Source organism: Lissotriton helveticus, chromosome 5_1, assembly GCF_964261635.1.
Source record: "Lissotriton helveticus chromosome 5_1, aLisHel1.1, whole genome shotgun sequence".
Classification (NCBI taxonomy): Eukaryota; Metazoa; Chordata; class Amphibia; order Caudata; family Salamandridae; genus Lissotriton; species Lissotriton helveticus.
In genome coordinates this window covers 1,042,979,939-1,043,001,435 of record NC_136065.1, presented here as the reverse complement: position 1 = coordinate 1,043,001,435, position 21,497 = coordinate 1,042,979,939, and the positions used below count along the sequence as shown (strand labels likewise).

Sequence of the window (21,497 nt, the reverse complement as noted above, 5' to 3'; positions counted from 1 at the left end):
GGGTGTGCAAACGAATCTTTTAGTGAACAGCACGAGACGTGTCTGGCCACCCCATCTTAATAACTGGTGCTTTACGGAAATAATCTGGGCAGATATTCAGACAAAAGCTATTGACTGAATCGGAAAACTATATGTTTCCTGTGCGCCTGCTTACGTGTTCATAACTTTCTTCCGAATGCTTAAACCTGATGACCCTATAAAGTCTGGGTGGCCAGGCACAGGTTGCCTCACACACTAAACTGCTTGCAAATGATTTAGTCTATGAGTTTTCCTATTATCCAGTAGCCATGTAGCTCATTGGAAGCCTCAAAAGAGGTTGCACATTGAATGGTTAAGTAAAGCACTAGAGAGTATCCCGCAAGGGAAGGTTCCCCGTCCAGAGTAAGGATGGAGCGTGGCTGAATAGGGGAGGGACTGGATCCAGGGCGGGGATTGAAGGGGGAATAGATCATGAATGTTCCCGGCTAAAGTCCTGGAGGAAGCAATAAACAGCCAACTCTACAACCACCTAGAGATCAACAACCTCCTGGATCCATCCCAATCGGGATTCCACGCCAATCACAGCAACTACATCGCCCTAATCGCAGCTACAGATGACATCCGATCTTTCCTAGACCAGGGAGAGACTGCAGTCCTGATCCTGCTCGACCTCTCCGCAGCCTTCAACACCGTGTCACACTACACCTGCCTACATGGACTCCATAAGATGGGGATCCAAGGAAATGCCCTTAAATGGATTGCTTCCTTCCTCACTGGAAGAACCCAGAGCGTCCGCCTCCCGCCTTACTAGGCCCAAAGATCATCATCTGGGGCATTCCCAAGGGTCCTCACTGAGTCCAACCCTGTTCAGCACATACATGGCCCCTGTAGCCACGCTGGTCAAATCCTATGGTATGAACATCATATCATACAATGACACTTAGCTCATCCTCTCTCTTCCTCAATCCCCACTAACACCAGAACCAATTTCCACAGGTGCATGACCAGTGCAGCCATCTGGATGCAAAACAAATGCCTCAAACTCAACACTGACAGAACAGCGGTACTCAACTTTGGGTGCAACACCTCCCCATGGGACGACCCCTGGTGGCCAGCAGAACTGGGCCCCTCACCCACTCCCACAGACCATGGCAGAATCCTCTGCATCATACTTGACAGCAAGCTCACCATGAAGAAGCAGATAACCGCTGTCGCCTCAGCCTGCTTCCTCAACTTCCACATGCTCTGTAAAATATTCTAATGGCTCCCCATCAGCACCAAACGCACCATCACCCAAGCCTTCATCACCAGTCGCTTGGACTACGGAAACTCCCTCTATGTGGGCATCACCACACAACTACTGAGCAGACGGCAAACCTTCCAAAACACTGTAGCCAGGCCTCATCTTCGACCTCCCAATAAGTGCTCACATCATCCCCCACCTTAGAGTGCTCCATTGGCTCCCTACCCCAAAAAGGTGCCAGTTTAAACTGCTGACCCATGCCTACAAGGCCCTGCACAACTAAGGACCAACCTTCCTCAACCACAGCCTGAACTTCACCAACCCGGCAGACAACTACGCTCCACCTCCTCTCCTCTCCTCTCCCCTGCCCACATACCCCGCTTTCACAAAAGCAGAAGCGGCGGCCACACCTCGCCTACCTGGCCGCCAAGACTTGGAATGGCCTCCCACTTCACCTCTGGACTGCACTCACCTAACAGAAGTTCAGAGGTGGCCTAAAAACCTGGAATTTCAACAGACAACTCCCAACAGCAGACCTCCCCCCCACCCTGCACCTGGATAGCCTCACGGGTCATAAGCTGCGCTCTACAGATCGTTGATTGATTGATACTCAGCATTGTTTAGATGCCCCCAGTCATATTATGATATTCCCTTGGTGTGTAAACGATTCCGATTGAGAGTCTGCATGCATATTTATTCCATGTGGATATCATACAGGAGGGGCAGCTAAGCAAGGCTCAACTCTGACCGGGCCAAATGCCTGGCCCTGGCCCAACTCTTGATTCATGGGGATAGTGTTACCAAAACCGGGCCAGGCTGGCATCCCAGAAGTAACTCTTTTCCCGCCATGATGGTGTTTATTTAATACAATCTAGGATAGATGAGCAAGTACATTAAATCTGAAAGAAGTCTTTTCTCCCTATGCGTTTTTCTGGAGTACAAACGCAGTGTGAAAGTTGGCCTGCAGCCGACGTGTACACTTCACTTATATCTCAGAGATGACCTCTAATTCTATAGGAATTTTGTCTAATAAGTACTTGTAGTTGCCTTCCCTGAGACGGCGAGCTTCCCCTAAAACTAATCAATCAAAGTTTATGACATTAACATTAAAAAGTAGCCTGCCTACTCTGATTTATAAAAAAAACTTTTTTAGATACACTTGTGTCTGCTTCTTGATTTAGCTTGTAAAACCGGTATCTATTTAATATTGTGTACTTATCTCGATCATTATCGAATTAAACACAACATATTAACCTTTGGTGTTAAACTGAATATAGGAGTAGTTATCTACCTCGTGTCTGATTTGTGCAATTCAATCCTGGCTTCCCCACTTGATCAAAATGTGTAATCCCAGGCAATTCCTTTTCTTTACCGTGCCTCCTGTCCCTTGATCGACACGTCCCTGCGCTGCTAGACGCTCATTAAGCATTGGAATAAGAATGAACCGTGAAGGCACAGGCTTGTGTGCACTGAATTACTTCCTTCCCTTTGGAATTCCCCAAACGTCATTTAGTACGACCTCTGCCAAATGAGCAGATCTTTGCTCAGCTGATTGCAAAGGCTGGAGTACCCTTCTGCCTTGGCTGAGCGTCACACCTACGGTCCATGTTTTAGCATTATGTAGACGTCACTAATTACACTTTTAAGCTATATTCTAAAGTTTGAGCAATCAGCGCTCGGTAGTCGAGTGGTAATGTTTTTTAACGTCCTCTTCCACAGATAGTAACGAATTCTATTCACATTTAGTGAAGAAAATATGTAATATTATTGCACATAGCTCTTTCTATCAGAAACCAAGTTGTTCCACTTTAAGAAAATATAAGTATTGTGTAATGCAGAGTGCATTAGGGGAAGAGAGGAGAGATGAGATGACTCTAATGCTCACAGGAAATGACTAGGCAGCCGGTAAAATGAATGATCACAGGGAGGTGGTGAGTCAGTGGTGGCCATTACAGCGTCCCTGAGAGCAGGAGACTCATGCTAATTAAGCTCTCTCCTCTGCACGCTGGAAATATGCCAAAGGAACGCGTTGTTTTCTATAGCGCTTGGAGGCGCCTTGGTGTAAAGTGTGCTATAGATGTGTTTTATAACTCAACTCACTTTTGCACATCCACATAAGGTGTAGGTCAATAGTACAGCCTGTTCTGTGATATAAGACCTATCACTGCCCCTCGGATATGCAGAGATGCACTGTTAGGCAAACTATATTGTACTGTGACCGTATGCACTATAGTGCCTTCGAATGCACCAGCAGCGACTGCTCCGATTTTGGGGTGGTGTGGCAACAACGCAGTGGTGGGGTGGGTGTGGTTGGTTTAGAGGAAAATAATAAAAACAAGCAGTGGCATAGCCAATAGGTCTCGCCTTTGGGACCTTATAAGTGTTTAGTTATCCAGCACAATATCCTTGGTGCAACAACATCAACTGAAGCCCATTGTTTTGTAATTCTGAAGTTTGGTTGAAACAAATATTTTAATATGATCAAAACAAAGTCAATACCCTAGCTGATGTTGACTTCCACACATTATCATTTTTGCGCTGTATAGTTTCATCAGTAAAACTAGCCACGCTGGTGTACAACCTCGCTAAAAAACATTGGCAAAGTCAAGAGCTGTTGGCTTTGCCAATACTTGTTTCACATGGAACCTTAACTAAAATCCCCCCTTTCCCAAAGTGTCCTTCAGCATCATAGAGCCCCTTTCATACTGACACAGCCCAACCAACCTCCTCCTGATGAAGGCACCAACCACATATGACATGAGCCCCCCACCTCACTCCCAAAGTACCCTTACAAATGTTTTTATAACCAAGATCAGCAATGGGCTGACTCAAAGCCCATTGTAAGGACCGGTATAGCACACAATAGGTATTCGACATTAAACAGAAGAAAGCAGTGCTTATAAGGTCTAATGGAGAGTAAGCCTTACTTTGCTTCAGAAAACTGTGTATAGTGAGCCATTTACTGTGCGTCACCCATAAAACCAGAATTGCCACACATATTTGTAGTTACAAAGCATTGCAATATTGTGATTTACTCCATATGGTATGAGAAACGCTACAAGATCCGAAATAAATTTTTTAAATTAATTATTGGAACTGAAAAGTGTTGTCCCAGTTCAGAGCCATTATTTGGTATTAAGCTCACTGTATGTGTTACAATGTGAGGAAAATGACCAGTATTCATAGTCTTGGGTTTGAGATATTCGTCTACTCCTGAAAGGTCAGTCTGCAATCCTTTGCATGCTGGTACTTGAAGTTCTAGTGCTTGACCTCACTTCTGATAAAGTACAATCTAAGCTCTGAGGAGAGAACATATCATTGGTGAACCTCGCATCAGAAAAGTTGCCCTAGGTTAAGTATTGATCTCTGCAACGGGTAAATGTAAATTGTACTCACTATAAGGATGATGAAAAACCAAAGCACGTTCTAGCACAATCCACCCATGACAGCTTGTGATCGCTACATAATGTGTATACCTGACTGTGGCCAGAGATTTGCCCAGAACAAGTAGGTCCAGGAGGGGTCACTCATACCAGTATTAAAGAATATCCATGTAACAAACCAGTACATACAGAAAATGTAAATAAAACATTTACATTTTCAGTTATTATCCAGAAAATCAGACATGGATATAGCCCTTTAAGACCGACATGTCAGGACTAGGACGTAGCAAACATGGACTTTAAATTAAGTAAACTACTAAACAAATAGTACCAAGCTCAGAATGGCAGGAATTTTAGGGCGCTCTTAACTAATCCCCAAGCACCGATCTAAAATTGTGAATAGGTGCCCAGGCCAGATTTTTCATTACACCCGGATACTTTCAGTCCTTTGTTCATAATGGCAAAGTAAGTACTCAAGAAAATATTTCTTTGAAAGAATGCCCATAGAAGATTAAGCATTTAAAGTGAAAAAACACTGATATTTAATTGTATTTATCAGATGCAATCCAGTGGAAGTGCTTCCTGGATGGCGGAGTGATACAGCAAATAGCATGAGGCGAGAAGCGATACTATCTAGGGGGAGCAAAACGTATCTGGGGGTGAAAAAGAGTTCTTTATGTATATTTTACAGATACAATACGCCTGGCAGACTCTTATTTTGTCAAGCCAGGCCCAAAAATGAGGTAGTCAAACAAGATGCCTGCAGAAATCACGACAATTAGTATGAACTTGTGTAATGTTCTGCTGCAGGCGAACCTTAACCTTATATAGGCCAATTGGTCCATTTTTAAAGCACAGCATCCAAAAAATGGTTACAGGGCGCTAGTAAGTACTAAGCCAGTAGGAACATGAAGTGAAGAAGTGGCCTAAAAGGAACCTCCGGATCTAGAGTAACCAGGAATACGGCTAGTAGCCAACCCAACAGCGTGATCCAAAACCTGCAGAGCGTAGCCAAGGCATGTGAGGAGGTAGAAGCTGTTCATTAACCTAGCCGTAAGAGGATGCAGACACCATGGCGGAGCAGCTCCATGTCACAGTACATTTGGACTGCTGTGCTTTCATCCTCCAGTGCTCTGAATTCTGGTACTTGCAGTCCAATTAAACATCAACAAAGTGAGCCATTCCCACAATGCATGTTTGCCAAATGGAAGTACGGTGTTCTTGTGACAGGACGCCTACTGCTAGATCGTCTGGTGCTTGTTCGAGATTGACAGAGTCACCTAAATCCTGATTAACATTACCTGCCACCCCCGACCTTAATCACTGCCCTCTGTTCACAAAAACATTTTCGTGAGGGGCCTCAAATCCTGGAAAATTGTCCCAGCCTACGAACTACCTCTAATCCAGGGATAAATGGATTCTTCAAATTGCATTCCAGGTCACACAGTGAGAAAGAAACACATAAAATAAAATCGGTTATCACTATTCCCGAAATCAACAGAAAAGCCAAAATGTGAGTATTTTTGGTACAAAGCGAAAGCATCAAATAATATATCCAAAACGGATTTGATTACAAATTAAGACGACACTTATCATTTTTGATTCCCAGAGCAGCGCTGGAGAAGCCAGTTTTGAACTACGAAAGTTAAATAAAATTTGCTGATTAATTCCCGAAACAAAACGGAAGGTGGATTCAAGCGCACATTGCTACGCAGAACTCACAGGATTTACACTGCAACCATTAAAACTTCAGCGTATGTGACTGACAACACCTTTGCACACAGGCCCAAACAAAGACACCCCAGAAACAGACAAAGAATGGAAAAGAGCACAACATTTACCGGTTTCTTTATCTGGAAACAACCGTAGGAGAGCCCCATCACCCTTACTGCCAGAAAAACAACAAGGGCTGAAAGACAAGCGCGGCCCCCGAGAATCTACAGCATTTACCTTACGGGAGCGAGCAGTGGCGAGTGCGATAATTGGCAACAAATGGAGCCGCTGCTCGATCCCGCAAGCCAAACGCCCCACATGCACGAGGGCCCATTGGAAACAGTGCAGAACATGCACGAGTTTCCACAAAAGCCCAGAGCGATTGCAAGAGGTCCCTCCTATGCAGCACTTGCGAGCTGCATAGGCGAGACCTAAAAAAACCACTTACCTGCTCCTGCGCCTGCTGCCTTGATGCTTCTCTCCTGATGCGGGTCACGCTGCACAGACTCCCAAGGGGCAATATCAGCATGAGAGCAGCACGGTGATTGGCCTGACTTTACGCCCCCTCAGGCTCAGGGAGCCAGGGGCTTTTCTCCAACCAGGCTGTTGCAACACAGCTGGGTTGGAGAAACATGAGTGCGCATGTCTGTTTGGCCATCCTAAGTGCTGATATGCAGACTTACAAGTGTCCAACACTTTTCCATGAAAGCACGACGCTCGGCAGGATGGCCCCGGCTGGCAGTAATGAAAAATAAAATGATAATAAAATGGTTTTATCTTCATTTTATTTTTCAGTGGGGTGACGCTCCTTCACCATAACAGAGTAGCCGCCCCTGACCAGAGTGTCACCGAACTAGTAGTGGTTTTCAGTCTTGAGACTACAGAAAGCCACAGTGGCAGAGCCACAGCACTTGATAATGAACTCCAGGGCTAGTCAAGTGCCACTGACTAACTTAACCGATGTAAAGTTAACCCTGAGTGCCTGAACTCTTATTCTGTTTCAGTAGTCAAAGATCCTGAACCCATGGGCAAAGCTTCTTCCACATCCATGAATATATGCTCTTAGCCGCCCCTATGGCCGCAATGTCACCTGCATATATATTCTACCTAATGCCCCTCATCAGTAACAAAATAGGACATTGAAGATGTTGGAGAGATGTGCTGGCAAAACCATTTCCAAAAGTGCCCACAAGATGAGTGCGTAAGAACTTCCAAAGCTGAACCAGTTTACTTTGCAAATGATCGTCATTGAATGGCTCAAACTGTGTCATATAGTGATTGACAACTTTTGGATTCTTGAACTTTAGCTAAGAATTTTAAGCTATTCAGGATACACCTGCTAACTTCCTTCCCAAAAACACTTGTTCTGGAATTCCCTTCTACCTCATTGCGTGGACCATGTTGGTCAGGCTCAGTTTATGGTCTTAATTATAATTATATTTACATAGCACTTACTACTCCTGACCGGGCATCGAATCGCTTTTCGGTGACTAGCACATTATTCTGGAACCCAAACAGAATTAGTGGTAAATTAGTTTAGGGAAATATGAATTAATTTGAGTGATGTTGCGGATATAGGTTTTCAATGTTTTCATGAAGACACTTCTCCTTTGCACTGGGTACAACCCGTGAAGTTACTTGGCATGGAAGTGGCAACAAGCCAAGAGAGAAGAGCCTTTCATTGGGAGTGCCTGCAAATAATGTAAGGATATTGTGTGCCCTGTGTAATAATGCAAAGAAATTGGCCGTATGAACTCAGCAAGTCTTCTGGAAGATCAGCACACTGGGCTACATGTAAACAGGTGAGTGACTCACATAAAACCCTCTACACACACTAGTCTTCTCTGCTTTTCTGATTGTCCTCTCTTGTGGTACTGACAACAATCCACTGAAGACACCCTTACTGCTTTCCTGTACTAACCCCCATCATAAGCTGGATCGCGTATAGTTTCCAAAACTCCTGTATTGGCAAATTCCATCTTTCATTATGCATTTAACATAACTATTTTTATGGTCCTGCTTGACAGTGCAGTTGTCTCCAAACAATTATGCGAGCATCACTAGAGAGGATCTTTGGCTTTGCCCACATGTCGAGAGCCAGAAGTACATATTTTGATTGGGCAGAAGTTGTGTGCTTTGATAAAGAAGTGCTTGCACTTCCCACAGCTGTGATCATTTTGTTGATTTATCATGCTTCCTGAGCTTGAACTTTCAGGGTCACACACATGACATTGTAATGCTATTAAAGTGTCTTAGATAACTAGATAATTTATGATGTTTTTCTTTGGATCAGCACAGATGGGAAGAGGGTGGTCATTAACCTACAAGAATGTTTAAATCTGGCTTAAAAGTGCAACTGTAACCTGACCTTCTAACTAACAACAATATAATTCTACATTTCTTTGCTTCTACACAAATACATATCCATTCCCATGCTATGTTCTTGCAGTGCTTCACATAATATGCAACATTATCTTAATGCCAGACCAACTGGCATTGCCAATGCCTGTTTAAAGCTGTTTCCTGTAGGATGAGATACAATTCTGAATTGTTGTGCAGATGCCACCAGGACCATAATAAGTAGGGGTGTCTGATTATCAGGGACTTGCCTCATCTAGGTTGCATGGGTCACATCATTTCCATAGGCTCCAAAGCTTGACTTACATGTTCAGTAACTCAAAAAAGCTCATTCCATTGTCCAGGTGCAGAAGCCATCATTCTGTGATTGCCATAGTGCCTAATACTAACAAAGTGTCTTAGTGCTTCTGCCTCAGCACAGCAAGCCCTACATGGGTGTTGAGAGAAACACCGTGTGACATGAGCTCTTAAATTACAGCAATCCCTTTCATCTGTTCCCTCCCCACCCATGAACCCTTTCTTAACTCCTCGCTCCTGTCCATGCCTCAGTGCCTCCCTCTCCCCCTTTGACCTTCTTTCTCTTCCCTGGACAGCTATCTGCAGCTAGCCGTGCCACCCATAGGATGACAATAGAGGGGACAGCAAAGTAGTGTTGCTCCCCTTTCACGAGGTGAATTGTGTCCCTCCATTGGAGCACAAGCAGGATGTGCCCGCCACTTTAGGAGACGTCACTGTCAGAGGATGTTTTGAGGGCTCACTGTACGTAGAGTGCCCGTGTGAAGGCCACTGCCTCTTTCGCAGTCAGTGGTGTTAGTTTCATTCAATAAAATCACCGCACTCATTAACATGGTTGTAATTCTAGCCCTCACAAGAGCTTATGATAGCAGTGCTATATAATTGACTCATTATCCTGCGTCTGTGGAGATCCAGGAGAGGAATCCTTGCCCCCCCCCACCCATAATCACTCACGAGAGCTTCAGTTTACTCATGGTATACTGCATAAGTCAAGTAAGCCTCCACTGCAGAGGAGAGATTATGCCTTTTGCTGCTATCACTACTCTGAGGGGACCTGGGGGAAGTGACTGGCGCAGTCGGGCCGGCACGACTCGTGGGTGGGGGGGGCACAGGGTTGCGCATTGAGGGGGGGTTGTTAGAACTGGGGGTCTCTAGTTGTTTGAGGCAGTTACCTTAGTCCGAATAGGGACCCTTGTTTCTAGTCAGGGAAAGAAGGGACACCTTTGATAACCCCTGCTCACCCCCTGATAGCTTGGCATGAGCAGCCAGGTTTATCTTCAAGGCAATGTGTAAAGTATTTGCAACCACACTCCCAGTGACACAGTGATAACACCACAAATGGACACCACACTGATGTATGAAAATAGTGGTATCTTTATCAAGAAGAAAAATATGGTAAGACCAAACGATAAAAATCCAACATATGCGTATTCGTAATATTTCCCTTTGCCTGTTATTAGGCCACAAACACGTATAGGTTGTTGCGGTATTAATGAGAAGTTCACGATGTTCAAATGCAGTCCTAGTGCAATGCTATGCAATTCGTATTGTCAGACCCAGGGCACGAGTCAGGAGTAAACGCGGGTGGACGGCGTCCACCCACTTTTTTTACAGGGTGGACACTGTCCACCCTGCCTAGAAGTTGGGCCCCACAGAAAAATAGGCTGAATTAGTCCAGGTGTAATTTGCAAACACTGGGACACATTCAGCAGCGCGTGCACAGTGTTGTCTGCTTTCGATCGCAACAACATGCAGGCGGGAGGAGGCTTTCTTAGTTCAGACTCCTGTTGGGCCAAATCTGAGGGGTCATCAGGCCTCCTTTTGTTTAAGTCTCATGGCTGCCAGCAGTCAGGAGCCTCACACCTAGATGCCAATGTATCTGAGGGGAACCAAAGGCCACACCTTGTTAGCTCTTCACATCCTTAAGAGAGGCAGCTTTTCACTTTGTTCAGTCCCTGTTTAGGAGATATGCATGCACTGTAAGAATGTCAGATGCGTTGGTCTTTCTCTGTATTTACCCCAAATAAATGCAATTTATATAGTGCTTACTACCCCTGAAGAGGCATTGAAATAATGTATTTTTCTTGTAAAGCACTATGGGTAGAGGAAGTTTACGCTGACAAAAGGCAACATTGTTTTATGTGTAGCTTTTCAAAAGTGTGAATCTTCTGCATAAATCAGGAGGGTTTCCCTGTGTACGTGAAATGTGCTCCACTGTACTAATGATAGACCTGCTAAACATACGTGTGGTCTTAAGTTCTGATGTCACTTCTTTTGATGCCACTTCATGTGATGTCATGCGCCGTGATGTCACGCGCCATGATGTCACAGCCGTGAAGCCACTTGCATTCTGATTAACTAGGTTAGTCTCCCCACTACTTTTTTTAGGACTTTTACCCTGGTCAGACCAATGCAGTTCGTAATGCAAGACTAATGCAATCCTCAATGCCCGTAATCATGCAGTTCGTAATGCAAAAATAATGCAATCCTCAATGCACGTAATCAGGCAGTTCGTAATGCAAGAATAATGCAATCCTCAATGCACGTAATCAGGCAGTTTGTAATGCAAGTATAACGCACTCCTTAATGCAAGTAATAAGGCAGTTCGTAATGCGCAAATAATTCAATCCTCAATGTACATAATCAGGCAGTTCGTAATGCAGGAATAATACAATCCCTAATGCAAGTAATAAGGCAGTTCGTAATGCAGGAATAACACCAGGCCAATCGACGCTATTAGCGCAGGCACAACTAGGCCCCAACCACAGACAACAGTCCTGAACTTCAGAGGGTGGACCCGGTTCTGCTGGGCAGGTCCAGGCCACTCGAAGACTCAACGCGTCTAACGCGATGCAGCGGGAGAGAGAAGGTAGCACTCCAGTACTCCTCCTGCACGCCTCCCCAGGCCACACTCACTTGCGGCTCCAGACCGGAGTCCAAGCCTTACCTGGGGGATGTGCTGCCTCGCTCTCTCTCTCTCTCTCTGCTCATCGGAAGTCCTGCTGGGCGCTCCGGATGACGTCGCAGCTCTGATGCAAGGCGACGCTGTAACCGGACAGGTTACGGCGCTGCCTTCTCTTTTGCTGACGATCTTGGGCAGATTCCTCTTGCGAACAACGATCTCGATCATCTCATGACTTCCTTAGCTTTACAAAATCCTTCAGCACGTTGCGGCTCGGGTGGCGGCGGCGATCTTGATCCCCTGCCTCCGTTACGATGACGGCTTGGGCCACAAACAGCTACACAGCAGCGTGGACGATTATTTACTCTGCGGGGGCACTGCAGTCACGGGGCACTTTCCAACCAGCACCAAGGACCCCACGCAGTCTCAGGCTGCACACGCGCAAAGCATCGCTGAGACTCGGATGGTTTTCCGGCCACACAGTCCTGGGGCAATGCTTACGAAGGTCTCAAGGGGCAAAAAGCGTCGCTGAGACACACTTGGAAACTTTGATGTTCCTGAGTTTCCACAACAGGGAGACAGCGCTGCTCGGCCCTTGGAGACAAGTTACTTTGGGACACAGCACACAGCAAAGTCCTTTCAAGCAGGAGGACACAATACGCAGCAAAGTCCCTTAGCCTCTCCTTAGTTAAATCAGCAAATTGCAGGCCAGCCCCAGAACACACAGCAAGGGTCAGTCCTTCTCTTTAGCTGTTCTTCCTTGGCAGAGGTTCCTCTTCACCACAAAGTAGTTTTAGTACTTTTCAGTCTTGATCAGTCCAACGTTCAGGGGTTTCAGTTCCCATAGTTATACACCTAAATGTCTTTGACGTCTTTGTGTTCAGGGGGCACTGACCCCTGTCCAAACCAGTTCTAGGTGTCTCCTTGCCAGTATCACCTTCTTCCTTTATAGTGAGGGTCTGGTTCCTCAATCACTCAGCAGGAGGCGGAGCCATTCTTTTATGGCAGCAGCCCAGGCCTCTTCACATCCAGGGGGCTACTCCTACCTCCTACACTCCAGATGCAGGACAGCCTGTTGCTGTCTCACCTACTCCTCCCCTGGGTAAAGACATTTCCAAGACCCTATCACATTCAAATCCAGACCATCAATTCAGAACCAGGCAGAGACACACAGAATTGTTAGAACAAAAAAGCCACTTCTAAAACACACAATCCAAAAACCACCTTCACAAAAAGATGTATTATTAAATTGTGAGAACAGGTACACTGATCTTCACCTCTCCATCTTAAGCCTTGGGGAATATAGCTGGAAACATATTACACAGCCTTCCCCATTCTCTCCTATGGGCAAGATGACCTTGCAACAGTGAAAAACGAAATGGAGAGTATTTCAGTGTTAGGACATGATACACACCTCAGTACATGTCCTACCTTTCACAGACACTTCCCCCTGCCCATAAGGGGTACCTTGGGCCGACTATAGGGGTGTCTGATGTGCATGGAAAGGGAAGGGTAAGGCCTGGTAAGTGGGTGCACTTGTCAGGACAACATGGCAGTTAGCAAACTGCGCACAGGCACTGCAGTGCCAGGCCTGAATTCTCTCTGTAGGGCTACTTGTATGGGTGGCACAATTAGTGCTGCAGGCCCACTAGTAGCATTTGCATTACCAGCCCTGGCACACATAGTGCACTTTACTAGGAACTTTCCTAGTAAGGCAAATATACCAATTATGGACAACCAATTACCATAACACTTTATACAGGGAGCACTTGCACTTTGACACTGATCCGCAGTGGCAAAGTGCCCAAAGCATCTAAGTCAGCAACATAATGTCATAAAAAGGTCTGGGAGGAAGGCAAAAAGTTTAAGGAACTTTAGCCACAAAGGGCCAAGTCCAACAGGGGAGATAATTAAATAAAAATCAAACTTACATGGCCCGGTTCCGAGTCCCATGTCTTCTTTGCTCTCCAGGAACAGGAAGCAGAAGCAGGCAGCCAGGCTCCCTCCTTCCCCTAAGCAAATCACATTGCTGCTCAAGCAGCGTTGTCATTGGTCGGGACGCCGACCAGCCAGGGTCTGATGGGGAGACTATTTTCTCCATGTAGGCTGCAGCCTACATGGAGAAAAGGCTGCGCGCATTACTGCTCCAGGGCGCCGACCAAACAGTTTTTGCGCACTCTGGAGTGGGCAAGACATACCACTCCTCCCCTACCCTGCTCTCAGAGCAGCCCCGCCCACCTGCCCGCCCGCCAGCAACCAAACATAAAATGGTAATAACGGAAAGCTATTACCATTTTATGTTTCCGCTTCTCGCACTGCGAGAAGCAGTGGGGCGACGCTCCTCCGCCTTAGTGGAGGAGCCGCCCCTGGTACCTTCGTGAAGTGGAGGAGGCCACTGGCGGGAAGAGTAAGAGAAAGGTGCAGGGAGTCAGGAAGGGGTGGATATAGGGAAAGGTATTTAAGGAACTGGGTGATGGAAGTCAGCCTCTTTGCTGACTCATTCACCCAAACAGGCAGGGAAAAGAAATGTGAGGAAAGGCGAGGTAAGCAGGGCCTGCATAGGTATTTTTTTGTTTTTACACAGATTGGGAGGTTTGGGTGTGTCCTTGGGGCTTGTCTGATGCACAGGGAGTCTTTAAGCCAGCTGTAGTGAAAGAGTGTTTGTCGGCCCTCGGTGGAAGGAGAACAGTCAACTTTGGGGAAGGGGGCCGTTTGCACAGCAGGGTTAGCACATGAGCCTCCGCTTACAGGCTACTGTGCAGAGAGGTGGCAGGTAGGGGGAAGGCGCTGAAGGTGTCGGGACACCCAGGGGCCTGTGGACAGAGGCAGGAGGAGTCATTAGGGGAGGCCGATTGTACAGGCCTCAGTGGGGGGACAGGCCCCACAGGTTAAAATAGCCAGGGAAGCCACACAGAGGCCAGCAGGGCAGGACCCCGGTCAACTGTCCAGATGGCAAGGAATTGATATTTAGGCCAGGATCAGGGAGCAGAGGAAGATTTTAAGGGACACCGAGGAACAGTGGGCTTGCTTATGCAGGAAGCGGGAGGCAAAGGCGGAGCTGGACCATTTAGATAAGAAGGTGAGGGGCACAGATGGAGGAGAGGTCAGTAGGAGTGTGAGTCAGGGGACAGGTGACAGAAGTGGGGGCATGGGAGGACAATGGTTGTGGGTTCCAGATGAGGAGAGTGAGGTAACAGGTGGAGGGAGCTGATTTGGCTCATGGGGCCTGTGTTGAAGGAGGCCCTGCTGTTTGGTGCATGGTTGCCACCGAATGAGGGTGGCAGACGCTTGGCGAATACAGCAGGGCAGAGAGCGGCTCCAGGATGTTGGCCTGAAGATGCAGGGGGGTCATAGGCAGCCCTCCCTACACCGTGGATTTGGGGACCAGTGGAACACTCTTTGAACCAAGCCAATGATGTGCAAGGTGGTTCCTCACTGAGTGGTCAGAGGGCTGGGGGTGCCCTAATGGTAATGGTAATGACACAAACAGAAGTGTTGGTGTTTTAAAAAGGTCACATGTGGACAATGGCGATACCAGAGGGAAACAATGCAGACAGAGTGCGAATTACCACAAGGTGGCTAGAATGGCCAGAGACAGGCTGCCACATGGTACGAGGAAATGGTAATCCATGTGGGATAAAGGGGGCGGGGCAGTGCACAAGAAGAGCTTCAGTGGGAGTGGCGAAAGGCAAAGATGCAGAGGCTACGTCAACTAGCGTCAAGGCACTGGAGACTAAAAAAAGGGGGCGAGAAGGGCAGCGAGGGTCAGGGTAAGAGTAATGTTGAAGAAACACTGGAAGGTGTGGCGGACAAGGAAAGGGCACAGCACAAGAAAAAACTGCCCTATATGGCTTTGGTGATGCCTCTAGGGTCTCACATTTCATACACAACTAAGTACAGAATTTGGAAGCACACATATGTCAATGTTTTTAAATTGCAGTATAGGGATGTTTAGGCAAAGGAGAGTTTCAAGGAAGAGAATGGGAGTTGCCGAGGTGACCCAGGTTGCCTGTTAATGTGGACAATGGTATGTCGGTGTTCCTGGTTTATGGTAGTATTTATGCGTGACATTGTTATGACCAGGAGTTTAGGGTTAGTTTGAACTCAGAGAAGTCTCGGGGGATGTAGACTTAGAATTATGATGACACAAGATACACCGGAAACGGTTCAACACCTTACCGCAACTCCGCTTTTGTTCTGAAACAGTTGTCTCCGAACTAGAAAACATCAGGATCACCCGTCTTGCCGGAACAAAGAAAAATTCTTGGAAGCTCGTCTTGATGGTTAGACACCCTACTCGCCCCTAGCACGTTAGTTCCTTTATCTGAAACCTTACAGCCCCACTCCTCATGTTCGACCACAATATCTGTATTACATATGTCTATAATGCTCATAATTGTGCACGTTGTGAATTGTCTTTATGCCGATAATGCTCATAATTGTACATGCGGTGAAGTGCTCTGATAGCCTTGGGTCCAGCTAGCGCTATACAAAACGCCAAAATAAATAAATAAATAAATACATTATGATTGTAGTGGATGTTTTCTACAAAGCTGCTAGCCACATTGTAAATGTAAATGTAAATGTATGAAACTTATATAGCGCAGGACTTACCCTGGGGCATCTCCGCGCTTGCTTAGGGAACCCGTCCTGGTATTCCCCTGTGAGAAACCCCGGCAGGGTATCCACAAGGTGAAAGCCAGGCATCCCGCCGCGAGGGGCCGATGTGGAGATTAAGCAAGCTATTGCCCAGAGTCGCAGAGTGTGACCCCGTGAGTCGAGTAGGCACCGGAGCAAGAATTGTCGAGACCGTGGAATTTTTATGAGCCCGAGACCCGCCGAGGCGGGGAATCGAACCCTGGTCCACGGTCGATCTCAGATTCCGGGTCTGCCGCCTCTAACCACTGAGCCACACTTCTCCCCACTGAGCCACACTTCTCCTTGCATACAGCAATTGGTCTCCCCATTACATATTGGCCCTTTTAGTTCTGCCCCGCACAACAAGAGGCAGGAACTTTGCAGAAATGTACGGGACCCAATGTGGGGGTGTGTTGGAATTTTAACAAAGGGTTTTGTTCAAGGCAACGTTGCAAATTCAAGCATGAGTGCTCTAAATGTGGTGATATACATTCCATTGCCCAATGTCACATGTTGGCAAGTCCAGGGGAACAATGGAGGCCCAAAAGAGGGAGAGGATATCAGGCCCATGCTGCACCAATGGGCCCTCTACACCGGTTAAGGTGGAGAAACTGATACCACTGTTGCAAGCACTTTCCGATAGGGAGGCTGCTCGGAAACTGGAATGGGGATTTAAGTAGGGTTTCCGGCTGGGATACCAGGGCCCCTGAGGATGTAGGTGGGCAGCCAATTTGCAGTCTGCTAAGACTTTGACACAGGTGATGGCAGAGAAGTTGGATAAGAAGATAGAGGAAGGCAGAATTGTAAGACCTTTTGATGACTGGTACCTGAGGGATTTGATTACATGCCCACTGGGTGTAGAGCTCAAGAAGAACAGGGGAGTTTCAGATGATACATCACTTGTCATTGCCCAAAGGGGCTTCTGTAAATTATTTAATTGGCATGGAGGAGACAAAGGTGGTTTATTTTTCAGTGGACACTGCAGTGTGGTTGGTGCAGCAGTGTGGCAAAGGGGCTGAGTTGGTGAAATGTGACATAAAATCAGCCTTTCGGCTCCTGCCTATCCATCTGGCAGATTTTCCCTTTTAGGCATGCAATTTGGGCGGCGCAATATATGTGGAAAAGGTTCTGACTATGGGTTGTGCTATATCGTGTGCACTGATCAAAACCTGTAGTACCTTCCTACAGTGTGCATTTTCTAAGAGGAGCGGCCACATGGGGATTCTCCTATTATGTGGATTATTTCTTGTTTGTGGGCAGGGAGGTGTCAGGGCAATGTGTGAGGGCCTTGCAGTACTTCATGATCTGACAAAGGAGATGGGGGTTTGCGCCAGAAAAGACTGAAGACCCATCCGTGGTGCTGACTTTTTGGGGGATTGAATTCAACACAGCAATTGATTGTTAGGTTGCCCTGTGGGAAGGTACTGGAGATTCAGCAATTTTGGGCGGAATTGATTGGCTTGAGATGATTGTAGTTGTATATGGTGTGGAGCTTTTAGGTTTCTTGAACTTTGTGTGCAGGGTGGTGATAGGGCACTGTCATGCCCCCACAGAGGCACTGGGGTGGTATGCAAAGTGAGTTTTATTAAGGTTCACAAAATAGGGATGTGTTATGCCACAAGCGTGTGGGCTCTTGATCTTGCTTCTGGGTCCAGGGGTGTCTTCTCCCTCCAATGACTGCTGTCTTGGCCGCTTTTCTTCCTCCAGGGTTTGTCCCTCCGGGTGTGCCCTTGGTAAAGAAAATACAAGACGGTCAGTGTCTACGCCCCTTTTATAATTGTTAAGGTGCTCTACTTATGAGACCCTTCTGGGTTAGCCCCCTCCCGGCCACCCAGGAAATGAACCGAACAAGCGTAAAAGAGAAAAGGGGGGTGGGGGTTTCAGGGGCTTGTGAACCTCTGAGGTGGTTACGCTCTTTACTGTCCCCGGACCCTTTCTTAATTCAGGTGGCTCCCATCGGCAGTTTTACAACTTTTCCCATTTCCCATCCCAGGCCCGCCCGGTCATGGGATTATATCCCTTTTAGTTCGCTGGGTTTGTCTGGTGAAAAAGGGGGGAAATAAGAGGGGCTTTAATGTCCCGAGAAACTGGACTGTGCACACCACTACCCCACCACGGTGCGCCCGGTTTCCCTGATCACTTGCCTGAGACCGGGACCCGCTGACAGGGTCCCGGCTGATCCGTCCGCAGGGCCTTCCTTGGAACACGTCCCGGTTCCTCCGTGGATCATCCCGGCGACGTCATGACTTTCCTCTGCCTCTGACTCCTCGTTCTCCTTCCTCCGGGTCTCTTCGCCTTTCTTCCGCTGTGGTTCTCTGTCCTTCGCCTCGCTTCCCTGGCATTCCGCACCCTCAGTATGTGTTTCCGGCTTTTTGTACTGTGTCAAGCTCCGCCCTTCAGAAGAGAGCAGAGTCAGCACAAGTCGAGGCGGCGTGGTGCCCCTGGGGCACGTCTGCTGCTCTTCCTGGTTTTCTGGATCCACCCCGACACAGGCACCTTGGTTGGCAATGTCAGGGGTGTATTTGCCCCAACACAAAGCACGGATTTCATTGGCAGTGAGAGCAGATTTGTGTATATGGAGGAACTTTTTGAAGGATTTCAGTGGTGTGTCTATGTTGTTTCTGGAGGACAAAACGGTTTGGCAAGAGCAGATTTTTTCTGATGCAGCAGGAGCACATGGTTTTGGCTTGTATTGGGAGGGGCGGTGGTGTGCGGAGAGGTGGTCGGAACACTTGTTGAGTTTTTTTCCATAGGTGGTGACACTTGTGGTGTGGGGAAGCGAACTGGCAAACAGAACTGTGATGTTCAATATTGACAAGATGGCTGTGGTGGAGTGTGTGAGCAAGCAGAAGGTGTGCGACTTTAGGGTTCTATGACTGTTGCAACATTTTATGTTTTGTGTTTACAGTTGAATGTGTTTTTTTGAGTGTGGCATGTGCCTGCAGTGAACAATACTATAGCAGATCCATTATCTCATTCACAGTGGCAGCAATTTTGCGTGCTGGCGCCGGGAGCAGATGACAGGAGGACGCAGGTACCACACACATTTGGGCATGAAGGGAGTGAGAGTGATTGCTCTGGTGGAGAGATACTATGGGGACTCAAAACAGTGGATTTACCAACTGGAGTTGTTATGATGATTCTTAAGCTACAATTTTCAAACTATGCATGCTGGGGATGTTCTTTGGCACTGTGAGGATTGCGGAACTGCTGTGCACTGACAGGAGGGTAGGAGTCTTACCCATTGCGGTTTGTTTGGAGGTAGTGCAGCTGTGGATCTGTTTGCGGTGCCTAAGATTAATCTGGTGGGCAGGGGCAGATGAGTGTGGCTTCGTGAGGGAGGCTAGGCGGATGCATGCCTGATGGCGAACTGGCAGGATTTTCTGTTATGGCCAGGCAGCAGGCTGGGGCAGTTTTCTGTCATGAGAACAGCAAACCGGTGACAGCATTTTAAAATTGGCAGTTTGGAAGTTGGCCTTTAAAAAGACTGGGGAAGGACATGTGCACCTACGAGACACATTGGTTCAGGATCGGGGAGCCATGGCTGCAGCACAATGAGGATGGGATTGGAGATGGATATGGTTGATAGGTAGATGGAAATCTAACTGCTGCTGGTGTTGTATGAGGCAGTAAGGGAAAGCTGGGGGAGGACTGGTTGTCAAGTTTTTGTGTCCTTATACTAACGTTGTGTTTTTCACCATAGGATGTATGAACAGGGCTCCAAGGAGTAAGATGGTGACTTGGATAGTGGACAGTGTTGGTGGATAGCGCACACTACAAATGTAAGAAAATACTACTGCAGGTAAATCAGTCTGTGTGCTACGTTAGAAATATGCCTGCCGAGCATATGTGTGAAAACTAAAAAGTGGCCTAGTCCCCTAAGGTGACTTGGACTCTAACGTGCACTACAAATTAGTGTGTGATACACAATAAAGGACAACATTTTGTTATCAATAATTAAACTGTGATAGTTTTTCATATTACAACAGAAACACTTCATGTGTTTACAACATATATAATGCTTACATCAATCTAGTGTACAGTTACAAAATATAAACATTACAAACTGTGCTTGAGCACAACAAGTAACAAGGCCCAATGCATTTCAGGATGCTAGGTCCCTTCATCAGAGGCAATCTGTTATTAAAAATGGGAAATGCTTCAGAAGATGCACACATGGGTCAACGTAAAATTGTCAAAGCAATTATGAGCTGTCTTCCAGTCTTGCGTGTAGTCATGCACCCTGCACCTTATCGTGATATGACCAGTGACTCAATAACATGCTAAAGTCACAACACTTACTATTTCCACAAGAACGACGCTGAAAACACAACCTGTGAAGACAATATAAACCAACATAGACGTATTTAGATGAGATAAAGACAAGTAACCAACACTTCAGCGGTCGAATGTACATAGTCATATTGATGATTTCACATACCTAAGTGAACTGAATTCCAAACTGCGTGTTCACTAGAATATTTCACTGTGGTCTTGTGGTGTCAAGCACCTGAAATTAAACATGGTATTTTCACAATACTGCATTTGTGGATCAAGATCAACACTAGATTGATGTAAGCATTATATATGTTGTAAAACACATGAAGTGTTTTTGTTGTAATGTGAAAAACTATCACAGTTTAATTATTGATTAAAAATATTGTCCTTTAGTGTGTATCACACACTAATTTGTAGTGCACGTTAGAGTCCAAGTCACCTTAGGGGACTAGGCCACTTTTTAGGCTTGGATAGTGGGGCATTTCTTTGTATGATGTGTGACTAAATATGTTGACCAACAGATATATGATAGAAACCTTGGACTACCCAGTAGCAGGCATGAGGTGTTATGGTAAAAGTGGAATACAATGGGGAAACTTGTTACTGTTCTTGGCGAGTCTGGTGGCACAAAGGAGTTGCCCAGTAATCCTCCTGATCCATTTGGGGGAGCACGATCTAGTGAAGCTATCAAGATTAACATTATTGAACAGATGACGGAGGATTTGCATTTTATCAAACGGATATAGACATGTCTACTTTGGACACCGTTTGCGCCATTGCGCCAGTGGAGGGGGGCTTTGAGCATGCTTCTATTGATAAAGCCAGGAGGAAGTTGAACAGAGCTATGCGGGTTTTTTGTTTGTCAGTTGTCATTGCAGTGATATTGCACAAAGGAATTAAGGAGGAGGAACAGTTTTTGTTTCGAGATGATGGGGTACATTTGTCACTGTATTGAAATGCTCACTATATGATGGAGATGAGGGATACG

General features: G+C 46.6%; 1 long non-coding RNA gene across 1 annotated transcript in view; it reads left to right on the top strand.

The window, feature by feature from the left end:
• Positions 1–7,979: 7,979 nt before the first annotated feature.
• Positions 7,980–21,497, top strand: part of LOC144755083 (uncharacterized) — a 70,927-nt gene continuing 57,409 nt past the window's right edge. The window contains exon 1 of the long non-coding RNA XR_013594838.1: positions 7,980–8,120. This is a non-coding gene — a long non-coding RNA (uncharacterized LOC144755083). The remainder of the gene's footprint in view (positions 8,121–21,497) is intronic.